Raw genomic sequence first — 11755 nt, forward strand, 5'->3', positions numbered from 1 at the left:
TTTTTCTAGCTAGACTTCAGGGAGAGGGAAATAAAATAAAATAAAATTTTAAAAATGTGATATTAAATTAAAAATATTTCCTTTCCTTTATAATTTAACACTTAATACTTAATTAAGTGGCCTTAATACTAATACTGCCAGTGATTAGAAAGCTCATCAGAAAAATCCGGACTTTCCACACAAATGTATTAAAAATAATTTTAGACCACATACATCAATTCACTTCCACAATCTGTTGTGTGCTGGAACAGAACTGTTGTGTTTGATTCTAGAAGACACTGCTTGTGAATGCTTCTAAAATGATTCTGGTCTCACATTGCAAAACATTTGTAAAGTGTTTTAAAACAAACAATATAGGTTAGAGATGGAAAAGACCTAGTATATAGACCTTATGTGAGAGGAAAGCACAAGAGTACAACTGCAAATTTGATCCTGTAATTTTGGCAGCAAAATTTTTCACTCAGTGAACTATGATGTATTATACATAAAGAGACTCATACTGCAAAATACAATGCAAACAAACTCAGTTTCCTCCATGGCATCTAGCTAAATATTTCTATTATTTAGTTCTCGGCTTACCAATAGTTTGAAAAACCAACTGTCTGTGCTGCCTAGAGTGGCTGTATGGAACACAGCCAACCAGGGTCCAGCAGGTCAGTATAAGAAGAGCTGCAGGGCCAGGACTGGAGGAGCCTGGTTGGTATGTGGCTGGCTGAGGGAGCTGCAGGACCTCAGACGAGGTTGTGCTGCCAGAAACCGGGGAGAACAAGAAGGAGCCCTGAACTGGCTGTGGGGACTCCATCAGGACAAGGCCTTGAGTAAAAAGGTGAAGACCGCACCGGGCTGTGGGGAAGTAGCGCAGGGAATTAGCGCAGCAGTGCAACTTAGATAAAGGGACACAGCAGACAGCTGCTATCTACAGGGTCCCTGTGCTGGTACCCGGAGTAGTGGGTGGGCTTGGGTTCATTCCTGCCTCCCCCCATTGGCCACTGGGGAGAGTGGTCTGGACCCTGAGGCACCCCAGAGAGGGAGCTGAACTGCAGCAACCTAGCTGGAGAGCTGGAGCCAGAAAGGCCCTAAGAGGGTGAAGACATTGTTGCTAAGGAGGGAGTCTTGGGGCACTGCTCTATCCCGGAGCAGGGACAACTTGAGGGAAACGTTACAGAGGGCCCTGAGAGAGACTCCTGCTGGACCTGTACCCCGGAAGGGGTCCTGCTTTGCTTTTATCTCACAGACAGACCATATGTGACTTGGCCAGAGGGCTGAGTCACTGAAGAAACACCACAAAGAGAGAGAGACAAAGAGAGTGCAGGTACACGCACTTGGCCAATGGGCTGCTCACACACCATTACACAGGCCCGATGAGTTTAACAGAGTTTAAGAAAATGCATAATAATATTATTTATATAAAGTATTCAGTTCTGAATAGATGTAAGAATTGTTTGACCTTCCTTATACAATACTGAAATCCTATTCATGGAAATTTTTAAAAGTTCTCAGAGGGACAGCTAACATAAATCTAATTTAGTTTGTTCTAAGCATTCACCTTTTTGAACTGTTACATTTATCAAACCATGCAAGCATAATTCAGGTATAGTCTTGATTTAAGGATGAACGAAAAAGAGAATAAAATAATTGGAAATTTAAAGTAATGGCAAGGAGGACTATTTTTGCTTAATTACTAACAAAAAGCACTGGGTTTTTAGTCTTTCCAGAAAAGATTTTCTTTGTTTAATTAAAAGATGAGACACTTCAAAAAAATCCATATGACCAAAACGTCAACAAAAAGGAGTAGAACACAGAATATGAAATAACCAGGATATGGTGTCATCCTTGCAAGACTAAATCTAGATTTACACAACTAAATAAGAGCCATATTTTCTTAAATCTGAGCAACCAGAACATCTCATTGTCCTCAGTAGGAACTATTGGCTACTCAGTAACATATAAAAATCAGTTTCAGAGTAGTAGCCATGTTAGTCTGTAGTCGCAAAAAAGAAAGGAGTACTTGTGGCACCTTAGAGATAACAAATTTATTTGAGCATAAGCTTTCGTGAGCTAAGTGAGCTGTAGCTCATGAAAGCTTATGCTCAAATAGATTTGTTAGTCTCTAAGGTGCCACAAGTCCTCCTTTTCTTTTAATAAAAATCAGTGTTCCTATTTAGCTGCCTGAGCATGAATTTAGGATCTGAACTTGAGATGGTACTGGGAACTCTGCTGCTCAACATACTCATAAATGATCTGGAAAAGGGGGTGAACAGTGAGGTTGCAAAATTACTCAAATAGTTAAGTCCAAAGCTGACTGAGAAGTGTTAAAAAGAATCTCACTAAACCAGGTGACTGGGCAACACAATGGCAGATGAAATTCAAAGCAATTCACTCTAGAAAAAATAATCCCAAATATGCATATAAAATGATGGGGTCTAGATTAGCTGTTACAACTCAAGGAAGAGACCTTGGAGTCTTGTGCATAGTTCTTTGACAACATCTGTTTAATGTGCAGCAGCAGTCAAAACGGCTAACTGAATGGTAGGCACCATTAGGAAAGGGATGGATAATTAGAGAAAATATCATAATGCCACTATACAAATCCATGGTGTGCCCATACCTTGAATGCTATGTACAGTTCTGGTCACTCCATCTCATAGTAAATATTAGAATTAGAAAAGGTACAGAGAATGGCAACAAAAATGATTAGAGGTATGGAACAGCTTCCATCTGAGGAGAGATTTAAAAGTCTGGAACTGTTCATCTTAGAAAAGAGACAAGTATGGGGGGGCATGATAGAGGTCTATAAAATCATGAATGGTAAGGAGAAAGTAAATAGGGAAGTGTTATTTACCCCTCATATGATACAAGAACTAGGAGTCAGCAGGTTTAAAACGCAGAAAAGGAAGTACTTCTTCACACATTGCACAGTCAACACTGGAACTCATTACCATAGGATATTGTGAAGGCCAAAAGTATAAGTGGGCTCAAAATAGAATTAGATAAATTCATGGAGGATAGGTCCATTAGTGGCTATTAGCTAAGATGGTCAGAGATGCAACTCCACATCCCTAAAACTCCAACTGCCAGAAACAAGGAGTGGACAACTCAAAATTGCCCTGTTCTGTTCATTCCTTCTGAAGCACCTGCACTGGCCACTATCAGAAGACAGGATACAGGGCTAGATGGACCACTGATCTGACCCAGTAAGTCTGTTCTTATATTCTCTATTTTTTTTTAAATCTTTACCTGTGTGCAGGAAAGGCATATCCAAATACAACAGCCAGGCTGGCTATTAAGTGTGTACACTTGTATTTTTTGCCTTCTCCCATTGTATCTTGTAAGAGTCCACATTCAACATTTTCTAAAGTTGTATAAACATTTTCCAGTATAACTCCATTGAACCTTGATTCCGAACAATATTAACCCCTCTTTATGCTGACCCTCATTGGATGCTTTTTAAATAGCTAAAATAACTGATTCTTAAGGACGATACATTAAGAAAGAGTGAACGTGACTCTTCATTGTACTCTAGCTAATCATTCTAGTTGCCCTTTGCTTACTGTGTTAGATTGCAACTGTTTTGTGTTATATATAAAATCCCATTAGCAACTGAACTAACATAATCATGTCTCAGGCCACAGGTTGAACAGAAAGATTGGTCCTATACTCACTATTAAGCCACCTATTTAACTGATTGTCAGGTACCACAGGGTACTGCTTGAGATCAAACTATTATGGAAGCAAGAGACACCAAGTGGCTCAGGTATAACCATATACACTATGCTCCATAATAACTGCAATTGTGTCTTTTCTGTTCTTTTCACCCTTATTTTTTTTTGGTCATGTTACGGACCCTACCCTAAAAATCACACAGCAGTCATTATCCCTTTGAGAGAAGAGGAATGGACAAGACTCCATTTCCAGCTTACTTTGCTGTTTCTTATCCAGCCAGTGGTGTAGCTGTTATGCAGAGTAAGGTATTCCACTCTCCAACCTCACAAGCTGAGCTCCCCGTTTCTGCAGCTACCCCAGTCCTTTCAGCCCAGCCACATGTACCTGTGCTAGTGAATAACTAAATCTCAAGAAAGTGAAGATTTGCAGTCATTGTTCTCAAAAGACACACATTACAACAGATCACCAGTGTGGAGTGGGTGTCCCTGAATGTGACTAAGATGAGAAATCACCTTCTTCAGTATTCTACAGTCACTGGTTCCAACAAAGAAATCTGATGCCAGCCAGGCCCTTTCATGGAACACAGGTACATCTTGGGTTCTTACTCTCCATTCCTTTCCACACGGGAAGTGAAATCATTCCTGTACGTATACAGAAATTGAACCGTATCCATTTTTATTCTTGAATAATAGAATCCTAAACTCTGTGGGGAGGAGAATGGGGAAGTGGCATCACTGATACATATATCTTCAGAAAACAAATTACAGATGAGTAATTCCCTCTAAAGACTGCAGTCACAATACAATCTGATTCTTAAAAGTGAAAAAGCTCCAGAGATGACTCTAAAGTTCCAAATGCAAACCAAAGAGAAGACTATACAGGCATATCAACAATGGGAAGTGAAGACAAGGTCAAAGTACCTTGATCAAATTTTGTTAGGGTTTCTGTTTGGTTGGGATTTTAAGTGGAAGGGGTAAGATATCTCCATAAATTAATCTGTTTTTATCTATTTATTATTTATTTTAAAATAGAAAAGATCTCTATATTAAAAACAGTAAGAATCATATAATAATGTCTATCAATCCACCTCACCATATCCCAGTTAAACTTAGCCTACGTCCCCAACTAGTGTAGCTCCACCAGCTTCAATGGAGCTCCATCAGTTCACAGCTTCTGAGAATCTGACCCAAAAGTAGTGGAAGAGATTGGCAAACAACAACACACTAAATACGTATTTAAATTCAGAGGCTGGATGTAAGCAACAAGAACGAACACAGTAATTGGAAGTTGACAATTCCATGTGACTGCCTTGCAAATCTTCTGGAGGGAGACAGAGAAGAGGTTTACATTTATCGCAGAATTCCCTTGTATGGAACAAAGCTCAAAAATCAAGCCAGACAGACAGCTATTTTGACATGCTTATCTTGGAAAACAAACAGAGGCCAAAAAAAAAAAAAATGACTGGTGGCCTTTTAACAAAACAAAACAAAACTTTAGGGGAATGGCCTACACAGGCTAGACATGGAAGCACAGAAATAATGTTTGCAAGATGATTTACTGATTAAGCTGCAACTGCAACACCACCTTGAAAAATAGTTTATGATGAGCACACAATACCACCTCATCTTTTTTATAAGGTATGCTAAAGTCAAGCTGTTGAGTTGTGTCAGGTAATTACACAGTCTGGCATCAATCATCCAACTCCATTCCAGAAGGAATTGCTAGATGGACCACAGGAAGAAACTGCCTCAATTTCAGGGCAAGGGCTGGATCATGACAGTTTTAGAACTGTACTTGGATCTCAAAGGGAGACACTGATCCAGAGCAGAGGTCTACTGTGCTGGGTGTCATTAAAGAACTTGTTACACAAGGTATGAAAATATTCCAGATAAAGCATTCTTCCAATTTCAGTCCTGCTTGAGACACTGATTAGTTATAGTTCTGCTCTGGCTACACAAAACTAACGCTGCAGTCTTACAATCTGAAGATATACTACGGTCATCATCAGTGATTACTGCATCTCTTATTTAAATACCACTTATGCAAAATCAGCATGTCATTTTCTTATAGGGCTTTTTTTTACAGTAAAAACAATAATGCTCAAATTGAATCTGTATGAGGCAGTTTCCTTCCTACATCAAGCTTTCTGCTGGCATTACACATTTGCCCTTATTGATGATCTGTGCTAAAAGCTTATGTTGTGCAGCTCCTCCTCCTATGCTAAAATCAGGTGAAATGTAAGAGCTACTTCTTCCCACTTCATCAGAAGTTCTGCTGATTAGGGGAGAAGACAAGGTGGGTGAGGTAATATTTTTATTGAACCAACTTCTGTTGCTGAGAGAGACAAGCTTTCAAGCTTACACAGAGCTCTTCTTCAGGTGTGGGAAACTTACTCAAAATGTCACAACTAAATGCAAGGCAGAACAGATTGTTTAGCATAAGTAGTTAACACATATTTCAAGGGACCATTCATGGTGAAGTAGCCCATTAGCTATGACACTCTGAGTAAGTTTCCCAGACCTGAAGAAGAGCTCTGTGAGCCATTAGGGAAAACAACAGGATTTTGAAGATGCTAATCTCCCACTTTCCTGGAAAGCGTCTGAGTTATGGCTGCAGGGACATGTGACCAAGTCACCTGTTACTGGACTCCATGATGATACTAGTGTTTTTCCACTGACCGGGGGTGGGAATCACACTGGGAGACAAAGGATTTCCGCCACTGCAAAAACTATTTAAGGCAGGGGAGTGACATCATTGTGGTTTGTTCTTCATTAATTCACCACCCAAGAAAGCCAGAAACATCTGAGAACAAGTCTAGGGGAGAAGGACTGAGCCCAGGCTAGAGGGTGTCTAGCCTGTGAAAGGAATATCTGGAGTTTTAAGCTGCGAGCAAGTGTGGCTTACCTTCAAGAATCTCTTGAATCTGCCTAAAACAACATTAAGGGTGAGAGTTTGCTACTTATAACCAGTTTCTTTACTATACTAAGCTTAGATTGCATGTTTGTTTAATTTGCTAGATAATCTGCTTTGATCTGTTTGCTATCCCTTATAATCACTTAAAATCTATCTTTTGTAGTTAATAAACTTGCCTTTGTTTTGTTTAAAACCAGTGAGTCATAACTTGGGGCAAAAAGCTGTGTATATCCCTCTCCACATTGAGGGAGGGGACAAATTTCATGAGTTTACGCTATACAGTTCTCTGTGCAGCACAAGACAATATAATTTTGGGTTTACCCTCTAGAGGGGGGTGTTCACTTGAGTGCTGGGCAATTCCTTAGCTGAGCCTTCCCGTGAAGAGCTGATCTCAGCATCTATGTGTATAGCTGCAGCTGGGTGTGTCCCTAGCTGTATATGTGCTGGTAAAATGCAGTCTGAAGCCTAAGGGAGTGCTTGGCTGGCTTGCCCCAGCAATAAAGTGTAAAGGGAGCCCAGGCTGGCTCAGTGGTACCCCAGTTCCAAGGGGGGGATCCATCACACCCCACTTACGAACACCCCAAGGAAGAGAATGGAGGGGAGGAGTGAAGAAATGGGGGCAGAGGGAAAGTGAGATTGGGGGATGGGGAAAGAACAGGAAGGTAGAAAATATAAGTAGTAAGCAAAAAAGAGAATGGTTTGGAGATGAAAGGAAAAGAGAGAAGCAGCAATAAAGTAACACAAAGAAAGAGAAGGTAATTCATTTATTCAAGTTTCTATGTTTGTTGTCCTTCCCTGGCAGAAAATGGGAGAGGAAAACATGTCACTGAGGGTAGGGGAACAGAAAATACTTTGGCTGACTGCAAGCTTTGGAGAGGAAGTTGGTGGGCAGAACACCAGCTCTATTTCTGCCCAGTTTGATCATTGAAGCACAGCAGTAAGTAAATATATGCTTCTGTGGAACTGCTGTGATGTCCCGGGATCTCATTCATTTTCTAACCTTTTACCAGCTTCTGGCCTCAGAAGGCTGGAGTTCACTGTAAGCCAGACTGGATTTCAAAGCAAAGGTCCCAGAGATGGCAAACTGTCATTAATTCACTACGACACTCCACTGCTGGAAGAATTGTTTCAAATGCACTCTAAAATAATTTAGAGTCACAAAATAATTATAGCAGCAGCAGCAGCCACACACTTCATATTTACAAATGTTAAAATTGAGCTATATAATATAATGATAGAATTAATGAAGAAAAAGGAGGAGGCTGGTATTTTACTAAGAAATGCTAATGAACCAGTTTTTGAAATGTCCCTCATCTGCATTACAAACATTTTTATGAAAATTCAACATTATGTTTCCCTGTGCTGCATTGTACTGCTCTGCTGAGCATCAAAAAATATTCACTTTCTTAGAGCATGGGGGAAAACAGCATCAAAAATCATGATAAAAGATAACTTCAATTACTTGTTAATTTCACCTTAATTCCACTCTTGGGATAGTAATCTGCCTCATAAATTTTCTTCACTGTAACAAATTCTGATATATGCCTATGGATCCCTAAATATATTCCCACAAGAAATACAAGAATAAATATGCATCAGTTTCATTTACATAGCCTTCACCACACGTATGGTAGAATTGTTCATAAACTCATTACAGTTTACTGTGTGAAAAAAACTCATTAAACTCCCCTTTGAATATGGGAATTAATTTTTTTTTAATTTATTTGCCGCATTCTCATTGGTATCCATTACAGCAACTACTAATCTAGTGAAGGATGCACAAACCCATTTTTGTTCTCAAATCAAAGTCAATATAATTTTTCCCAGCACCCTCTCAAAATAATCCACCAGTATAGTACATCTCTGACTGCACATTAAGCTTGCTCTCTCTTCTGACAATTAAGTAAAACATTTATTTTCCTGTTGAATGAGGTCTAAGTTGATCTAAGCAATAACTATTCATTTTCGTAGCTAGTATCACTGCCAAACATTTACCATAATTTATTGTTGCAACCTACTTGAATTTCCCAAAGTACCAGAAGAAGACCCTGAAAGATAAACTGAAAAGCTTTTTTGGGGAAAAAAAACTATTTGAGACCCCAGATTACTGACAGACTGTACATATAGATATAAAATGAACGAATTATATATTTAAAACAAACACATGCTGTGTAGACTCAGTTTCTTCATTATTTAGCTATCAAGACCTGAATTTAGATTTTTCCAATGACCTCTGCAAGAGATGAGGACACCATAAATAACGAAAACAAAATGTTTTTCTACTTGCTTTACACTGTTTTATCAACTCTGGCAGAGAGAATGGGAGAGTGCCAGGGGTAGTTTAGCAGAGGGATTCCCAATTTTTTTTTAACCTATCATCACACTTCTTTTCTTGTCTTAGTACCCACAATTTGTGTAAAAAAATATTTATAAGAATACATTTCAAAACATTCTGCCACCCCTTCCAGTAGATTCACTGAGAAGAACAGAGATGCAGCAGTGCTGGTGGAAAAGAGATTTTGAATTTGCTCCCTCTTTCTGATCTGCAATTGACCATGAGCAGAGACAGAAAAAACAGATCTTCAACTCAGCATGGATTCCAACTGTATCAAGGAAGTAAAAAAAAAAACAGAATTGCAGAGGTACTTTTTTAAAGTTGTTCAGTGCCTGGAATCATGTCATTAATCTCATACCCTGATTGTCCTTTAAATATTTATAACAAAGTGATAGGCTAAATCACGCTTGGCATCAACTGGATCACCTGCAGAACATCTCTGCCAAGCAGCACTATTTCTTTTTCCTATTAAAAAACTCATGACAGTTTTCTTTACTCTGAAGAGGGCATTCTAAGGGAATGCAGCCAGACACCTGAGGAGTTACATGTACAATATTACTTTGTTTCTAGGCATCTTAACAATAAGTCAACAGGACTTTTTCCAAACCAAATGGCCTGGGACATTTAGAATAAATGAACAATAATGATGAGACAAATACAGATAGGTAGGGAAAGGCTAGCACTAGAGCTGGACAGAAACCGGATTTTCTGTTTTGTGGGAAATTCTGAGAGTTAATTTTTTTTTCCATTCTAGTATGGTAACAAAACATTTTGTAATTTCCTGCGAAATGAAACTTTAAAAAAAAAATCAGGTTGACTGAAAAAATTTATTTTGATAAAAATCAAAATATTTTGTTCTGATATTGACATTAAAATTTCTTGTTTAATTTTCTATAAAAGAAATTTGAAACAAAAAGTCATTTTGAGAGGAAAAATTGAAACGTTCCATTTGGAACATTGGAAATGTTCAAATGTGCAAAATGGAACATTGCAACCTTATCAAAATACTGTTTTTTCTCTTTTCCTCTCCAAAACAAAATTGTCAAAATTGACACCTTTCTTCAAAATGTTTTGACAAATCAGCATTTTCTGAAAGAAAAAACTTTCAGTTGGAAAATTCCCTACCAGCTGTAGCTAGCTCTACTGGACAGAAATCATGGTTTCTGATCAGGCCAGAAAACAAGTGAAGTTGGAAGAAATATATGCAAGCATAACTTATTGGAAAGTAATTCAACCTCATTAGATGGCAAAAGTATCATTTAAACTCTAGAATTGATAATGTGGATCATCATAGAGATAGTGTAAAAGAACAGCTGCTTAAAACACACACACTTTTGTGTATGGAAAATGAAGTAGCTTCATGTTATGAAAGAAAAGAGGGGAGAACTGAACTTCAGAAATATAGGTTACACCACAACATTAAGGTACTGGAGACAGCCATGGAAACTAGGTGTATAAGCGTGCCAGAGTCTTCTGAAAATGAACGTTATCAGGTTATGGCTAAGAACATGGGAAAAGGCCTCTTTATATCCATTTTGGACCACAGAAAGGAAACACAGCCTCAGTATGGAAAGTGGATGAACTGCAATCATATAATGTATGGATTTTTGCAACAAAGACTGTTAGGTGTTACTGCAGAGACTGGTATTTGAAGATTAACAAATTCTTATTTTCCCTGATGTTGGCCCCATAACAAAAGCAACATTTAATTATTTTCTTCCAGCTACACAGACTTTCTTGGCACTGGGAGAAGGAGGAGAAAGATTACTTTAAGTATCCTGCCAAAAAAGTGAACATATAAGAAAAAACAAACAAAACTAGATACATTGTGGTATCCAGAATCTGACAAGGAATAGTTGGACAGAATAAAAATGTAATCAAGACTGACATAGGATCAGACAGAGACCAGTTTAATAACATCATCATCAGATCCCTCATACCCATTCACATTGTGCTTCAGGTTTTGCTGCCCCTTTTACTGTATTAATTTATGGGTTGGTTTGTTATTCGTTTTACAGGCAAGTACCTTAATGTTATGCAGTCAACAAATATAACTATTAAATTTAATCAGTTTGGGCAGGATGCATGGTCAAATACCATTTTCAGAGAACTGTGGATGTTTCCATATGAAAACAAGAACACAGCCTAATGGATTTTTATCTGGTTTCCTAATGATCCAAAATGTATACCTGTAAAAGACTATTACATGGACTCTTCACAGTTCTAATGGCCTAATTTCTTCCCAATCACATGCGTGGGAGTTAACCCTAGGAATATAACATTTATTTTGCAGCTATGCTGATAGCAGAAAGGAACATATGTTTTCTTTCTCCCATTCAACTCTGCACCTGTCTGTGGCACATTGCCACCAATTTTATTACAGTCTTTACTTATTATTTAGAAATACACAAAGATAATCAAGGTGCCGTATGGTATTGCCAGCAAAATTAAATGGAAGAATTTAACAGGACAATAAAATGGTGCTGTGTGTACCTGGAGTTGTGTTCTTTGCTGTCCCGGGTAAGCCACTTTCCACAAAGATGCCAGGTCACTGAGACCTGTGTATTAGTTTTCAGCTTTTGATGTCATGGGGAATCGGCATTTTCAGAGAGTAAGTAGGTTAGCTCTTTTAGAAAGACAGCTTTTGCAGCAAGCTAATCTGCTGAATTGGTTAACCTAACAGAGTCAAAATGAATAGCCTTCTGCAGCCACTGCCCAAATGGAACATAAGCTGAAATTTTTCTCAGCCTGAGGATCAGACCAGATTGTGTCTGGCCCCAGTGGGGGCAAGAAATCCGACATGCAGCAGTCTACCAAGAGTACACATGATATAACCTCTGTGCT

The 11755-nt window shown here is 38.6% G+C and overlaps 1 protein-coding gene across 4 annotated transcripts in view; it reads right to left on the reverse strand.

Moving 5' to 3' along the window:
* The window catches only part of MACROD2 (mono-ADP ribosylhydrolase 2), a 1347099-nt gene that overhangs the window by 734673 nt on the left and 600671 nt on the right, over positions 1–11755 (reverse strand). The gene's annotated exons all lie outside the window — the stretch shown is intronic.

Source organism: Dermochelys coriacea, chromosome 3 (assembly GCF_009764565.3).
Source record: "Dermochelys coriacea isolate rDerCor1 chromosome 3, rDerCor1.pri.v4, whole genome shotgun sequence".
Classification (NCBI taxonomy): domain Eukaryota; kingdom Metazoa; phylum Chordata; order Testudines; family Dermochelyidae; genus Dermochelys; species Dermochelys coriacea.